We start from the raw sequence: 17465 nt of genomic DNA on the forward strand, positions 1-17465 counted from the left end.
AAAGAGGTGAGATATATGGGTCATTTGATTGAAAAGGGAACTGGGAAAATTTCCAGAGAGAGAGTAGCTACAATTTTGCAAATGAAAGTACTGAGTACACAAAAAGATGTAAGGATGTTTCTAGGAATGGTTGGCTACTGCTACCAGTGGATCCCGAATTTTTTGGTTCTTTCAAAGCACCTACAGAACCTGACTCATAAAGATGTTTCTGATCCTGTATCGATGGATGCAGCGTGTATGAAAGCATTTAATTAACTGAAAGAAAGTTTGTGTCAAGCTCTAGCTTTAAGAATGCCTGACTACACCAAGCCTTCTCTACTGTTTTGTGGTGAACGTGATGGATGTTCTTTGTCTGTTTTGACTCAAACTCATGTTGGTGTAAATCGTCCAGTGACATATTTTTCAGCTACTTTGGATCCGGTCGCAGCAGCCTTACCGAGATGTTTGCGGTCCGTTGCACTAGTCGATCAGAGCCTCGCTCAGAGTGAGAGCATAGTGATGGGCTATCACCTCACTATTATGGTACCACATGCTATTGAGATTTTGCTTACCTTGTCTAAGACACAATATCTGACCAGCTCTAGGCTGACCAGATATGAGACCACAATCTTGGGGTCTCGAAATGTAAGCATTAAGAGATGTACAGTGCTTAACTCAACAACCTTACTCCCTATTGAGAATACATTCTCTGACAAATTGAATGATACAGAACATGATTGTCTGGAAATTACAGAGTTATGCACAAAACCCAGAGCTGATATTAGAGAAACTTGCTTGGAAGAAAATGACCAAATTATCTTTGTTGATGGTTCCTGCCTAAAAGATAATTTGGGCACATTAGGAGCAGGATATGCAGTGTGTAGCATCACTGCCATACTAGAATCATTATGGCTTTGAGGAGTGTTTTCTGCACAAGTGGTGAAATTAGTAGCCCTTAATAGAGCCTTCCACATTTCAAATCAAATGAAAGTGACAATTTACACAGACAATCAATATGGATTCGGTATTTTGCATGACTTTGGTCAAATAAGGTCACAGAGATGCTTCTTGACTACTTCTGGTTCACCAATAAGGAATGGTGAGAAAATTAATGAGTTGTTACAAGCCATTTAAAAGCCTGAAAAGGTTGCTGTGGTGAAATGCAGTGCACATCAGGGATCACAAGATTACATGTCATTGGGAAATGCATATGCGGATCAAGTCGCAAAGTTTTGCGCATTGAACGCCATATCTTTCAAAGGAAAGTAGGAATTGTTGCCTGAAAATGATGAGGCTTATGTGAGTTTTATGATGCAAATTATTGACACTTTGGAAGAGTTAAAGACTCTTCAAGATAACTTTCCCAAAGAGGAGCACAGAGATTGGATGAAAGCAAAATGTGTCCAAAGGGATGATGATATTTGGGTTACAGGAGAAGGGAAGGTAGTTTTAACAAATAGTCTACTGACTCAAATGGCCAGATACTATCATTGACAAACCCACGTAGGAAGAAATGCTATGGTCCGCTGTTTCAAACAGCATTGGTTCAATCCAAAGTTTAGACAGGTTGCTGAAGCAATTTGCCATAGGTGCATTGTCAGTTATGAATGTTGGAAAAGGGACAGTAGTCAATATGTGACATATTAACATGGCTGGAGGACAATTTAGCACAATGCAGATGGATTTAATTGGGAAGCCTGTGTGTGCTGGTTTGAAATATGTGTTGGTGATTGTGTGTATTTTCAGTCATTGGATTGAGAGTAGCCTACAAGGAGAAATGACAGTCTTATAGTAGCAAAGTTACTACTTTGAGAGTTAATTCCACGTTTTGGTTTCCCGGTGTCTTTGGAATCAGATAGGGGAAGCCACTTCAACAATGAGAAGATTAAGTTGCTATGTTCAGCCTCAAACATTGAACAGAAACTCCATTGTAATTACCGCTGAGAAGCTTCAGGACTCAAAGAGCAGATGAATGGCACTCTGAAATCGAGATTGGCAAAAATGTGTGCATCCACTAATGTGAAATGGCCAGATGCTTTGCAGTTGGTCCTAATGTCAATGAGAAGCACCCCTGACAAGAAAACAGGATTGTCGCCTCACAAAATCGTCATGAGTAGAGCCATGTGATTGCCAGCTGTACCTGCAAATGCTCTTGTGAACATTACAGATGATATGGTGTTAGACTACTGCAAGGGTGTAGCTGATGTGGTACGATCTGTCTCTCATCAGGTGGAAGCTACCACACTTCAAGCACCTCAATTCAAAGGACATAACCGGAAGGCTGGTGATTGGGTTGTGATCCTAAAGCACGTGAGAAAATCATGTTTGGAACCACGATGGAAGGGACCCTACCAGGTGACATTAATAACGGCTACAGCTGTGAAGTGTGCAGGGCTCTTGAACTGGATCCACGCATTTCACACTCGGAAAGTAAATAATCCAACAGAGCAGGAAGAAGAGCTGTTAAGATTACCTACACCTAAGCGTATTTAGGGCAAGAAAGAGAAAGAGAAGAGTTGGAGGCTAGACCTGGAAACGCCCAAGTCAACTTACCCACTCCTGAGTCAGACAAAGTGGAGGCCTCAAATGAAGCAGGAGGAGAACCAGTCCAAAAAAACAAGAGAGAATACCAGTACAGAGAAAACCTGCTCAGAGGAGGGTGTCCTCAAATGCAGATGGTCTGACGAACCAGACTGAACAAGTGACTGACCCTAATGGAAAGGGAGTTTAGACAGATCCAAGCCAAGAGAATTTGACTCCTACTGAAACAGTTGAAGGAGAAGAATTCGAGTTCAGTTCTGAATAGAGCATTGACGAGAAAACCTCTGAAAGGTGGCAGCTGGACAGAGACAAGCTCAGAGGCAGGGAAGATTAACGAGGTGCCACCAATTCAGGAAGAAAGCGAGTTAAACAGAAAAGAAGATCTGAGTGAAGGAGAAGCAAAAAGTGGTCAAAAGTTGAAAAGGAAAAGAGTTGCCAATAAAAGATACTCTGGTCCTGAATGGGCATATGCAACTACTAATAAATGGCAAGAAGAATGTTTACATTTTTGTTTTGACAGAGACATTCCAGGTCTATATTTTGGCACATGAATAAAGCTGATGAAGATTTGTTGAGAAAAATTGAGAATTTGAAAAGGAAGGCGAAAAGACTTTGTTGAATCGTACTTGAAAAGACTATGATAACCTAATTTAACAAGCTGTTAAACTGATATTGACAACTTCTACTGAACTTTGACAAAGGGCCCTGATAGTGTGAAGAAACTTTTGAAAAAAAAAGAACAAAAGTTAGGAGAGATTAATGTTAGAAGATTGAAAATTTAAGAATTATTATTTTTTGTTTATTTTTGTTTTCATTTTTGCTGCATAGCCAGACTTTTGCTTTTACTTTTGATTCCTTACAGACCATGGGAAATTCTAGCAGGCAACACTCTAACAACAGATGCTGTAAATTTGTGGGTATTGGTTTGGTGATCGTTTGTGCAATAGCATGTGTGTTATTGATTGTGAGTGTGATTGTCTTTGATTCAAATTGAGCCAACCATACCATAGCTATACATACATCTTCTACATCTTCAGAATTGATTCCTACTCTTTCAGCTAGAGATAAGGTTAGAAGAGATGGAAAATACTTACACGAAGAGAAAGAGCTTTCCTCTAATGTCTTCTACCGCTTATTGCGTGAGTATGTTGACACTATGGATGCGAGAGATTGCTATGTTTGCATGCAGATTCCACTGTCATTAACTTTTGGCATAATTTGCAGTCTTTCACTAACAAGGTTCTATAATCAAGAGAGTATTCAATATTTCTATTTGAATTACGAACTGGTGTTTTCTTTTGTACCTATAGTCAGATATTTCAGTAGAGTAGCTAAGGATAATGAAATAGTTCTAGTAAGAGGATTATTTAAACTTACATTAACTTTTAGATTGGTGTATGCACACCCGAATAACGTAACCTGCTCACTAACACCTGTTCAAAAGAGCTTCTTAGAGAACACTAAGGAAAGAAGAAGGGTGATGAGAGCTAAGATAGATAAGGTGATAGTTCAATGAAGCCCTGGAACTGATCATGCTTACACTGACATCACTAAACAAGGGAAGTTAGCTATAGATGCACAACATGTAGGCAAGCTTCGTATATATAGGCCGCAATCCTATTTTGATAGAATATATGTGGGAACAAGTGAATGTAGACATGTGTTTTTGTTTCAGAGTAAATGGACATTTATGCTGAATGGTCAAGATCCTGCGGTGCCTAGTATCTATTACATCTGTGGGAAAGATGCCTATTGCCATCTTCCTAGAGGATGGCATGGCACATGTTATTTGGGAATAGTCTTCCCGAAAAAGTACCAAAAGGATGACCTGAGTAAATTTCCTAAATTTACAGAATTACAACGTAGATACAAGTGGGAATCAGTTTCTAGCATTGTGGGTGGCATATTTGGAGCAATAATTCCTTCAGTGGGAGCTGTTTGGAATTCAATGCAAATACAAAGGTTTTCTACAGTAGTGGATAACATGTTAACAGATTTTTCAGGAGCTATACTCTTCTTGAATACTGAAATGCTTGCGACAAGAGCTATGTCTCTTCAGACCCATTAGACATTCTCTTAGCAAAGTAGGACAGAATTTGTAAATTGCTTGGTCCGCATCACTGTTGTTCATACTTACCGGACAATAGCAAATCAGTTAAGTCTGGTTAATAATTTAACAAAACATGAATTAGAACTAATTGAATTCACTGAAACTAATCTTTGGGAAAAGGCAGGTAAGGGAATTGTATCAATGGGAAATTGGATTGGCAACCTGGGAGAAGGTATTATATTAAAATTAGGCAAATGGATTTCAATTATTGTGCTATGTCTAATTGGAATTTGGGGAATGTACAAATTATTTCAAATGATCAAAGCAAGAAGATTTGAAAAGAATCAAAGGAGGGTAGATATTCAAATGGAAAAACTCTATAGGAAAAATTCAAGAAGAAAGATTTCTTTCAAAAGTGTGAATGAAACCAGGGTTTAAATTGCACATTGAAATAAATAAATGTGTTTGGGTTTATGTGTGATGACATATATATATACTGACACAAGAGGAACAGGGAGATTAATGGTCCAGTGTACAGACTCCCTAATACTCATACAATACAAAAGAGCACACTGTTCCAATGAAAGATATGTGTCGAAAAAACCACAGGATACTTTTCTATCTAGAAGCAAATACCCTCACACACCCGAAGGATGCAATGCTTCATCATATGGTATGCTCCTCGACAGACTGGCGCTGCAATCTCTGACGGGCCTACCACATGGGGGCACTTTGCGGGAGATCTTTAACTAGAGATCTGTGCTGTGGTTGGATAGGACTAGATTCAATCTTACGGACAGAATAGGAGAGGAAAAATAAAAATAAATAAAATTGGCTCCAGAAACCCTCACAAAACCACACTTTATTGAGTCATGAAGAAACTGGGTCAAGGTTAAAAACAGAAAGGGGAGTGAAAATAGAGGTAATGCTCAATCACTCTACCTACATAGGCAGGTCAGGAGGAGGAAAATTCCATCAACCGTCACCATAGGTCATAGGTCAACATGTTTTGCGCCTAAAAAAGTCCATACAGATCCAGCGGCGCTTCATCAGGACCGAATAATGAAAAGAAAAAACAGTTCTCATGGGTTATTTAGAGAGACCTCGATGTGTCTAGAAATATATATACAAAAACCTACATAACCACTTACTTCTGGTCTTATACCAAAACAGGTGGTATAGCCTGTGAAGACAAAATGGACACATAAGAGATAACAAGATCAACTGAAAACATTATTATCAAAAAGTATTATCAAACAATATTAAAAGTGAACCTAGTGCACACCATGCGCAGTGATATGTAGAAAACAAAATTATACACAAAAAAAAGTCATATACAAAAAACTGGTAGTCTCAGTCTCAATCAATAAAAGGGCCCTCAATAATGATAGAAAATATTGGCATCACAACCATCAAATAAATCATGTAACTGTCAAAACATAAAAAAGTTTAACTAGTCATTGTCAGTGTCACCAGTTGATACCCCACACTCCAAAAAATTATTTTATAATAGTATGCTGGTTGTGGTAGTATCAGACATGATGTAGTCGGTAAACTGCTGAAATTTAATAGAGGTAGATTCAGGACATGCATACATGATGAGAGTCTCATGCAGATATAAAGGAGGCTAACTAATAGTCCACATAGTTAATAAGAGTACAGTATTGGTAAAAAAGAAAAAGAAAAAGAAAAAGAAAAAGAAAAAGAAAAAGAAAAAGAAAAAGAAAAAGAAACTGGAGCGGTGTGATAATGGATCAGGGTATAATAATCAATACTCCAACCGCTGTCATCTCAGTTCGGAGTGCCCACAATCTCAGAAGCGGTAACGGAGTATTATAAATGCCAGGAGCAGATTATACTTAAAGAGAAACAGCAAGCAGCGGTAAGACAAAAAGTAGCGACTCTAAACACTTAGGCCCATATTTATACTTTTTGACGCTAAACTGCGCTAACGCAGTTTAGCGTCAAAAAATTTAGCGCTGTCTAACGCCATTCTGAAGCGCCATGCGGGCGCCGTATTTATGGAATGGCGTTAGCCGGCGCAAGCAGACCGGCGCTGCCTGGTTTGCGTGGAAAAAAACCACGTACACCAGACAGCGCCGGCGTAGGGGGAAAATGGCGTATGGGCGTCTTAAAATGGGGCAATTCAGGTTACGTCGAAAAAATCGTCGTAACCCGACTTGCGCCATTTTTTTTCGACGCCCATCCCCCATCAACATGACTCCTATCATTGTAAAGATAGGAGTCATGCCCCCTTGCCCAATGGCCATGCCCAGGGGACTTAAGTCCCCTGGGCATGGTCATTGGGCATAGTGGCATGTAGGGGGGCACAAATCAGGCCCCCCTATGCCACAAAAAATAAAAATAAAAATACTTACCTGAACTTACCTTAATGTCCATGGGATGGGTCCCTCCGTCCTTGGGTGTCCTCCTGGGGTGGGCAAGGGTGGCAGGGGGGGTCCCTGGGGGCAGGGGAGGGCACTCTGGGCTCATTTTGAGCCCACTTGTCCCTTAACGCCATCCCTGACCCAGGCGTTAAAAAGCGGCGCAAATGTGCCGTTTTTGGCCACGCCCACTCCCGGGCGTCTCTTTTGCCCGGGAGTATAAATACCACGTAAAGGCCTGGGAGTCATTTTTTAAGACGGGAACGCCTCCCTTGCATATCATTAACGCAAGGAAGGGGTTCACGCTAAAAAATGACGCACACTCCGGGCACTTTGGCGCCCGAAGCGTCTAACGCCAGAGTATAAATATGGCGTTAGTTGGCGTTAGTTCTGCGTCGAATTTGCGTCGAAAAAAACGACGCAAATTCGGCGCAACCAGAGTATAAATACGGCCCTTACACTTTACTGCCGCAAGCTCATCTCGAGAACCTACCCTGAGGACGCGTGCCCGGATAATACAGAACACCGAGTCACTCAGGGGAGAAATAGGACGCACAATTATGCGTCAACCTATCCACTCGTCGATAGCTTAATATGTGATTGACAGCGGCCGTAAAAGTATAAATAGAAAAAAGGGACACAGCGGGTAGGTGTGCCCTGAAGAAGGAAAAGAACTACACTAGAAGCCAACAGACAAGATGGACTATTTCCGAATCTGCAGATGGTCATAAGACCGATACGACAAAGCTTGTCATGAAAGCTTTCTGTACAGACGCTCAATCATGTGTTTACTAATCCGCTCATCGATAGCTAAGTATGTGATTGACAGCGGCCATAAAAGAGTAAACAGAAAAAGGGATACAGCGGGTAGGTGTTCCCTGGAAAATGAAAAGAACTACACTAGAAGCCAACAGAAAAGACAGACTATTTCCGAATCTGCAGATGGTCATAAGACTGATACGACAGAGCTTGTCATAACAGCTTTCTGTGCAGACGGTCTGGAAATACATAACCACTCACCGGAAAAAGGGGTGGTATGCGGCAATAGAACCTTACATACTGCATTTCAAAAAATGTATAGAAAAATAATAAAATAACAACTTTAGCTCCTACCAAAAAGGGGGAGAGCCTCTCCAGACACATTAGGTAACTACCTGAGAATGGTGAATAGGGCTACAAGATACAATAATGATCAAGTCTTAGTATAGAGGCTTGTCCACGGTAAATCATCATTCAACCCGCGGATATGGGTGTTCAATTTGAATACCCAACATTGTTCTTTCTCAAACAGGGATTTGTGTCCCTTAGGTAAATATTTGGGGGAGTCCAGAACCACCCACCACATATCTGCAGTCGAATGTTTAGCATCTAGATAGTGAACGCTTAATTTGGTCGTACTGCGTCCACATCTAATGTTACTGTGGTGCTCGTTAATCCTTAGTTTAACCTGTCTTGTAGTCATTCCTATATATCTGAGGTCACATGGACAAGTAATCATGTAGATACAATTACGAGTGTTGCAATTAGTGTGTTTCAAAAGATGCCATGTGCCTATTGGTTCAAGGTCCAAAATGTCAGTGCGCTTAATGAGTGAACATACATTGCAATTGCCACAAGAAAAATGTCCTAATATGGGAGTAGTATTCCGAAGTGTAGTCTGTTTCGATGTAGTGCACAGCATAATAGGGCGAGTATGGACAACTAGATATTTGATGTTAGTTGTTTTCTTAAAGGCAAACAAAGGTTTAGAGATAGACGTGCCCCCACTACAAAGAATGGACCATCTCTTGATCACTAATTTCTTCAGAGAGTTACAGAGAGGAGTAAATGTCGTGACACAGGTGAGGCGAGTGTCTGGCGTCTTAGATTCTGTTACCAATAGGGCCCATTTGGTGTGATCTGTCACTTTGAAACTTCATGCTTTGCCAGTCAGTCTACTGACATTCTGGTGCTTTATTATTTTCTGCATTTATTATGTCTGTTCAATACTGAACTAATGCTTTGATGGTTTAGTAATCTTATCCAAATTCTAAACCGTCCTCCTGCCCTATCTTGTTCCTGTTCTGATGCCGATGCTGTTGTTCTCCTGATGAAGTAGAAGTTGTTAATGATTACCTTAACGATTGGGTAAATGTATGAACTGTGTATTGTTATTTGTCTTTTGTTTTCCAGGTACCAACTGCTACTATTTAAATACTGCTGCTATTTTGATAGCGCCATAGCTAGATGTTTTCTAAGTTCATGTTACAAAATCCTTTGCATGAAGCCCAACATGTTAATGCTAATTAGTGGTTAGTGAGGTGTTACTCTCATACTCATGAATGGTCATCGATATTTTTGTTGGTTGATTCAATGTATTCAATTTCTCTTGCTCAGATTCTATAGCTATGGTTTTGTGTATTCTTTATTGAAATAATAATTCTTGTTGCATTGATAAAGCTTAGGTTCATTCGCCGACTAAATCAGCCTTTATTGTTTCTTTACATGTACTAATTGAACGTGAGAATAATATTCGTCACTTTAGCATTGCTAATATAGGGAAATAAATATTTTAACCTCTTAATAAACTGGTGTGGTTATTAATGGTTGTATTTATCATGGTGTTTCTTCATTGGTTTTATAATGTTATATAGTGCATTGTTTGATAATCGACTTGATGCTTCTGATGTTTTCTTTAAAGTATATTTGTTTTGGTTCATCAACCTATAGCATGAAATCTGCTATCTAGTCTGTAGTGACTAAAATGTAGCTGAGATTTCTGCTTTAACACTGTGTGTTGCACCAAGTTCAAACAGGGGCAATGCAGAGGAATCATCACTGCTAGTTCATCCATAACAAGTGGCCTTGGAATATAGAACTTTCAAGGCAGGTTCTACGGAGGAACAAAGACCCATGGAAGATAGATCCTTGGAGAAAGGGAACAAGACTCTTATTGGAAGGGGGTAAGCAAGGGAAAGGGCAGCCAGTGATACAGGGGACATATCAACAGAAGTAGAGTGTTTGAGGAAACAGCCCACCCAAGGACTAATGAATATGGGGTTATAAATCAACAAAATGGGGACAAGGAGGACAAAGATCTGTCACAACTACAGGGAGACATGGAAACAAGACCCCATGGTAACACGGGCCTATTAGTAACTATTACAGGGAGTGCAGAATTATTAGGCAAATTAGTATTTTGACCACATCATCCTCTTTATGCATGTTGTCTTACTCCAAGCTGTATAGGCTCGAAAGCCTACTACCAATTAAGCATATTAGGTGATGTGCATCTCTGTAATGAGAAGGGGTGTGGTCTAATGACATCAACACCCTATATCAGGTGTGCATAATTATTAGGCAACTTCCTTTCCTTTGGCAAAATGAGTCAAAAGAAGGACTTGACAGGCTCAGAAAAGTCAAAAATAGTGAGATATCTTGCAGAGGGATGCAGCACTCTTAAAATTGCAAAGCTTCTGAAGCGTGATCATCGAACAATCAAGCGTTTCATTCAAAATAGTCAACAGGGTCGCAAGAAGCGTGTGGAAAAACCAAGGCGCAAAATAACTGCCCATGAACTGAGAAAAGTCAAGCGTGCAGCTGCCACGATGCCACTTGCCACCAGTTTGGCCATATTTCAGAGCTGCAACATCACTGGAGTGCCCAAAAGCACAAGGTGTGCAATACTCAGAGACATGGCCAAGGTAAGAAAGGCTGAAAGACGACCACCACTGAACAAGACACACAAGCTGAAACGTCAAGACTGGGCCAAGAAATATCTCAAGACTGATTTTTATAAGGTTTTATGGACTGATGAAATGAGAGTGAGTCTTGATGGGCCAGATGGATGGGCCCGTGGCTGGATTGGTAAAGGGCAGAGAGCTCCAGTCCGACTCAGACGCCAGCAAGGTGGAGGTGGAGTACTGGTTTGGGCTGGTATCATCAAAGATGAGCTTGTGGGGCCTTTTCGGGTTGAGGATGGAGTCAAGCTCAACTCCCAGTCCTACTGCCAGTTCCTGGAAGACACCTTCTTCAAGCAGTGGTACAGGAAGAAGTCTGCATCCTTCAAGAAAAACATGATTTTCATGCAGGACAATGCTCCATCACACGCGTCCAAGTACTCCACAGCGTGGCTGGCAAGAAAGGGTATAAAAGAAGGAAATCTAATGACATGGCCTCCTTGTTCACCTGATCTGAACCCCATTGAGAACCTGTGGTCCATCATCAAATGTGAGATTTACAAGGAGGGAAAACAGTACACCTCTCTGAACAGTGTCTGGGAGGCTGTGGTTGCTGCTGCACGCAATGTTGATGGTGAACAGATCAAAACACTGACAGAATCCATGGATGGCAGGCTTTTGAGTGTCCTTGCAAAGAAAGGTGGCTATATTGGTCACTGATTTGTTTTTGTTTTTTTTTTGAATGTCAGAAATGTATATTTGTGAATGTTGAGATGTTATATTGGTTTCACTGGTAATAATAAATAATTGAAATGGGTATATATTTTTTTTTGTTAAGTTGCCTAATAATTATGCACAGTGATAGTCACCTGCACACACAGATATCCCCCTAACATAGCTAAAACTAAAAACAAACTAAAAACTACTTCCAAAAATATTCAGCTTTGATATTAATGAGTTTTTTGGGTTCATTGAGAACATGGTTGTTGTTCAATAATAAAATTAATCCTCAAAAATACAACTTGCCTAATAATTCTGCACTCCCTGTATATGCCCTAAAAAAGAACAGAGGCGTCAAATACTGGGAACTTCGAAAGCTCTGACATGCAACTCACATATGTTGCTTTAATAGACCATGGCTCTTGCACAGTAACACTGCCTTGAGTGATACAGGTTAGGTGGCAGACCAAAGAAACCATCCCTCAACCTGCAGAGCACCCATTATAGATACTCCATAAGCTATTTCTCTCTCTCATGTTTTAGGCTGGAGGGTTATAACCTACACCCCTTCCCCAAAATTAAACACTGCCATAGAACAAATCCTTACCGTACAAAGCAGTTCGCACGCCCACCGCCGCTCAGGAGGATTGACAAATTCTACCAAAAAAACGGACTTCTCATAGGGCAAACTGACAATCGCAGACATAAGTATTTCAGCGAGAACAAAACTCCCCACTGAACTGGAAAAAGTTAGTTTGTACAAAAATTATATAACATAGCATATAATACGGGCCATATTATAATTTAGAAAATGCAAAAGGCGTCCAGTCAATGAAAGTCTGTATTATTTGCTGAATTTCAATTCCTGTGGAGTTGTTCCACAATGGTTACAAGATGCCACAGGTCTTTATCAACAGGCTGATTCAGAAGATAAAGGTGATATATGAGGAGCTGACACCTTCTGTGATTTTGTTGGTGAATTGTTTTGATTTGCGTCGCATCGGCTAGCTCAGTCTCAGTCACAAAGATGATAAGGGCGTATTATTTCGCTTTATCATCCTAGTAGGTATTTTTTTGTTGATTTAGACTCAGTAGTCAAGCTAATTTTCTCGTCATAGGTACTGATACAAAACAAACATTTTACCTGTCTTGAGGTACTGCAGTTTTTCGTCGTTTCGTTTAAATGGCTGTTTTACTGTATTTTTCACTTTGAAGGGCGTTGCCATAGGTTTGGAGATGACACAACAGTTTTAATTAAGTAAGGGAAATTAGATGTGAACAGGAAAGAAAACACTCTCCCAACTACCTAAATATATGCTAATTTTACTGTGCAGTAGTTTTGTCAGCCTGTGTTTTTCTAAATTATTGCCTTAAAAAGAATAATTAGCAATGATGATTCATTTGCTATCGACTGAAGCGGGCGTTGGCCCTTATCTTCGATCCTTGTATTTTAATCTCCAACCATTTGCTTTATTCCCATCTTCCCTTTGCTGCATTACAATAACAGCAAGCATTGCGTGGGAGCGGACAGTTTAGATGAGCTTTTGTCAAGTACGGGAAATACTAAAGCCATAAACGCGCCGGTTCTCACCGTGCGTGCGTTATCACTCAGTTGCAGTAACAGTTTTTCCAATTGAACCACTCATCCTTTTCAAGTGAATAACATGAGTTCCATATTAGACAATGATAACAGCTATTAAGTGCTGAGCTAAAATTCAGTTTTAAATCAATGATTGTAATCAATGTCCTGCAGATTACACCACATGGGGGGGCAGATTTCACACACGCGTGCGCGCGCACACACACCAAGCTATTTAAAGGATTCTTTCCTTCCTTGTTAAGATATTGTTTTAACCGGTTTCATTCTTTATTCTTGCAGCTACTATTGTATATCTACCATGAAGCTGACACTCCAGCCTATGAACAGTGTTGTAATTAAAGATGGATCCTTTGTAGATTATAAAATGCAGTTTTATTAATCTTAGTTACAAGTAACAGGTAATGTTCCACCTGAAGCAGCATCCTTGCTGCACAGCCCACTCTCACCAACTGACCATTCACACCAAACAAGCACTCTTCAACATTGCGTGACCTCACACACACACACACACACTGGCTGAGCAACAGAGAACTGGGAACTAAGGAGAGAATGCATAGCAACAATTCAAGTCACAACACATCTCCTCTCCTTAGAGACAGCAAATGATGGAAATAACATTGTCCTTCAACATAAGAACTAATAGATGGTAGTACAAATTCAAACTGAACAAATCAGTAAATAAAAAGAACTAAAGATGGAAATAAATGATAATCAGTCCTAAAATACCAGATATAGTAATGATCACATAACACAATTCAATTACACTGGCGCCCTTCTGCACACACTATAACACGGAAGTGCAACATACTCATCAACACAACACCACAGCCACCTCCTATAACAAACTATAACAAGGGGTGAAACTACTCATTAACACAACACCAGACATCAACGCAACACAAGGGTACACAACCCTGCAACGCAACATTAGGATACTCAACCCTGCAATGCAACATTTCAGTACTCACACTTGCAATGCAACATTTGGGTACAAGACCTTCCAATCCACACTAGGGTACTCAACCCTGCAAAGCAACACTAGGGTACACAACCCTGCATCAGAACAGTATGGCACGCAACCTTGCAACACTAGGGTAAACGGTCCTGCAATGCAACATTAGGGTACTCAACCCTGCAATGCAACACTAGGGTACACAACCATGTAATGCAACACTAGGGTACACAACTCTCTAACAATAGGGTAGACCACCCTGCAACGTAACATTAGGGTACACCACCTCGTAATGCAACTTTCGGAAACATGACCCTGCAACACACCACTAGGTTACTGGACTCTGCACCTCAACATTCATTCAAATTAAAGCATCATTTACTCTCAGACAGTAAAATCAGCATGGCCACACTTACACTAACATACTGATGATTCTAAAAATATACATATGCAGCTGATCCTGACTTTCATTAAACAAAATAACTTAGGGAAAAAATTAAATCACAGCAGCAAATTAAGAACAGCACACAGAGATAAACTGGCATGACATTATAAACACATTATAGATGGCAAAGATGTAAGTCCAGCAGTAACACTTAGGCCCTCATTAAACCCTGGCGTGAGTGATAAAGTGTCGGTAATACTGCCAACAGCCTGGCAGTAACTACTGCCAAATTAGGACCTTGGCAGTGACAACTGCCATAGACAGCCAATGTACCACACCAACATCCAGGGTGGAAACAACACTTACCACAGCAGTAGCTGCCAACAGCCAGGGGGAAGACAAAGTACCGCCTGCCATATTTTGACCCTGCAGTCCGCCAGGATTTCCAGGATGATTCCAACGCTATCTAAAACCTGGAGAAACACATCACTGAAGAGAACTGACTCACCATCAGGGAGACAGGCAAGAACAACGCCGCCATGGAACCCAAACTGTAAGTCTTCCCGATGATCTTCTACGTTATGCTCCACCTGGAACACCAACAGCGACAAAGATGACGACAGTGAGTACAGCCGTCTAGCACACAAGGGAGGGAGGGAGGAATATGAGAGAGACACACATACATGCATGACACACAAGATACACACACACACCATACACACAACCAGGTGCACACAAAATACAATGGCACCCCAGACACCACAGAATAATGCAAGGACAACAGGAATTGACCAAAGTGAATGTATTCATATCAACAGCTAATAAATATCAAATCGACAATAAAACAGATATGTACACATGTACACAGAGGGACCCTGCCCAGTCCAAAGTTCAAAGGACCCACATGGCCACAGGGCACAGTCTAAGGCCCAATTCGAATCCTGACTTCATCCGGATAGAACTCTGCAGGGGTATCAGTTTGCAAGAGGACAGGCACCTCAGGAAGAGGGGGGCACCTCAGCCGGATTCGGGAACAAGTACACTGGATCTGGATGGGGCAACATGCCCATTGCTCTGTCCTGGGGAGTGCAAGGCCACAGTCTCTAAGGTGGGTGACTTGGCCACTGATTCTGGAGGGGGCAACATGCCCATTGCTCTGTCCTGGGGAGTGCAAGGCCACAGTCTCTCAGGTGGGTGACTTGTCCACTGGTTTTGGATGGGGCAACATGCCCACTGCTCTGTCCTGGGGAGCGTAAGGCCACAGTCTCTCAGGTGGGTAACTTTCCCACTGGTTCTGGATGGAGCCCCTTGTACAGGGAGGCCTACATGGCGTCCGCTGGTGGTGATGGCTGCAGTGTGGGGGTGGATGGAGGTTCCTCCTGGGCAGCCTCTGCAGTTGGTGCTGGCTGCAGTGTGGTGGTGGATGTAGGTGCCTCCTGGGCAGCCTCTGCAGTTGGTGATGGCTGCTGTGTGGTGGTGGATGGAGGTGCCTCCTGGGCAGCCTCTGCAGGTGGTGATGGCTGCAGTGTGTTGGTAGATGGAGGTGCCTTCTGGGCAGCCTCTGCAGGTGGTGATGGCTGCACTTCTTCAGCTGGTGGTGGGGGCCCGTGACCACTGGCAGTGGTGGAGGTGTCACCCTGAGAGCCTCCACTGGAGTAGAGGGCTTTGTCTTCTCTATTACATGGGGAGTGGATTCCTTAAACTTCCTGGCAGAGGTGGATGGCTTCTTCCCCTTCTTGCCTGGAGGTGCAGGCTCCTTCCCTTTCTTTCCTGGAGCTGCAGGCTCCTTCCCCTTCTTACCTGGAGGTGCAGGCTCCTTCCACTTCTTGCCTGGAGATGTGGTATCCTTACCACCACTAGTAGGTGGTGCCACCACTGTCTCCATGGACTGTTTGGCTGAGGTGCCAGGCTGGGTCTTTGGTACCCTGCTCATACGGGCAGGATGGGGGAAGGGGGAGGGAAGAGGTCAAGTTGGGCAAGGAAAAGTTTTTTAGGGACGGTGGGGTGGGAGGAGGGAGGAGTGATGGGAGTGGAGGTAGAGGGAGTGGTTGTAGGAGGTTTTTGTCCGCTGGATTTGGGTGCAGGTGCATGGGCTGTATGCTGATGTGAGGTGGATGGCTGTTGGATGTGTTAGTGCTTGCATTTGTGTCCTTTAGGAGGGGGGACAGACAGGGTTGGAGAGGACAGAGGGGACGTGGGCGTGGCTGTTGTGGAGGTGTCTGCTAGTGAGGTGTGTGTGCTGCTTGGTGTGGTGATGCTGGTGGTGGATGTGTATGTAGTGCATGCAGGTGTGAGTGTGGACATGGCTGGGAGGGAGGTGGAGGAGGAGGAGGAGGGGGAAACAGTGGAGGCAGTGGATGTTGTCGTATCTGCAACTGTACGATGTTTGCGTGAGTGCTTGTGTGATGAAGTGTGGCACTTGTGTTTGCCTGTGCCACTCTTGGGTATTGTCTTGTGTGCATGTGTGCCTGGGATGGGTTGGGGTTGAGGAGAATGGGACTGGGAAGTGGTAGTTGGAGGGGGGATGGTAGAAGCAGGGACACTGGCTGCCATCAGTGATGAGGCCAAGAGAGAATAGATCTCTGTTGGGCCGCCAATTCACCGTGAATGCCCTCCAGGAATGCATTGCATTGCTGCATCTGGGATACCAGCCCCTGGATGGCATTCACAATGGTTGATTGACCTACAGATATGGACTCTGCCTCCTGGGTCCTGTTGGTTGCAGCTCCCTCTGTCGCTGGTGCCCCAGCTTCTCAGCCAGATGATGCTAATGCACACAAGGACAGGATGACAAGATAAGAAAGGGGGAGAGAGACAAAGGAAACACTGGGTCAGTGACTGCACCAACACCACAGTTGGCAGACACCTCACCGTCACACACAGGGAACAGGCTTAAGCACTATTCATTGCACTACCAGTGATTTGGCTAGTTGCTAAGTCAAGATGAGCGCCACACACCGCCAACTGCAGCATTCCTGAGACCCACGATGCCCTGCCTCAAATGGATTGCTAACAAGCTAGGTTGCCTGAATTTGCCATACACCTATTACCCTTGAGATGACCCACACTGCAATGTCTGGCCTGGCCTCAGGGGCACCCACAAACACACTTCCACCGGATACCACCCCACGTGCCAAAATATGTAATGATACCCACCGTACTCATCCCCTTGTGGCTGCCGTGATTCCCTCAAAC

Source organism: Pleurodeles waltl, chromosome 2_2 (genome assembly GCF_031143425.1).
Source record: "Pleurodeles waltl isolate 20211129_DDA chromosome 2_2, aPleWal1.hap1.20221129, whole genome shotgun sequence".
Classification (NCBI taxonomy): Eukaryota; Metazoa; Chordata; class Amphibia; order Caudata; family Salamandridae; genus Pleurodeles; species Pleurodeles waltl.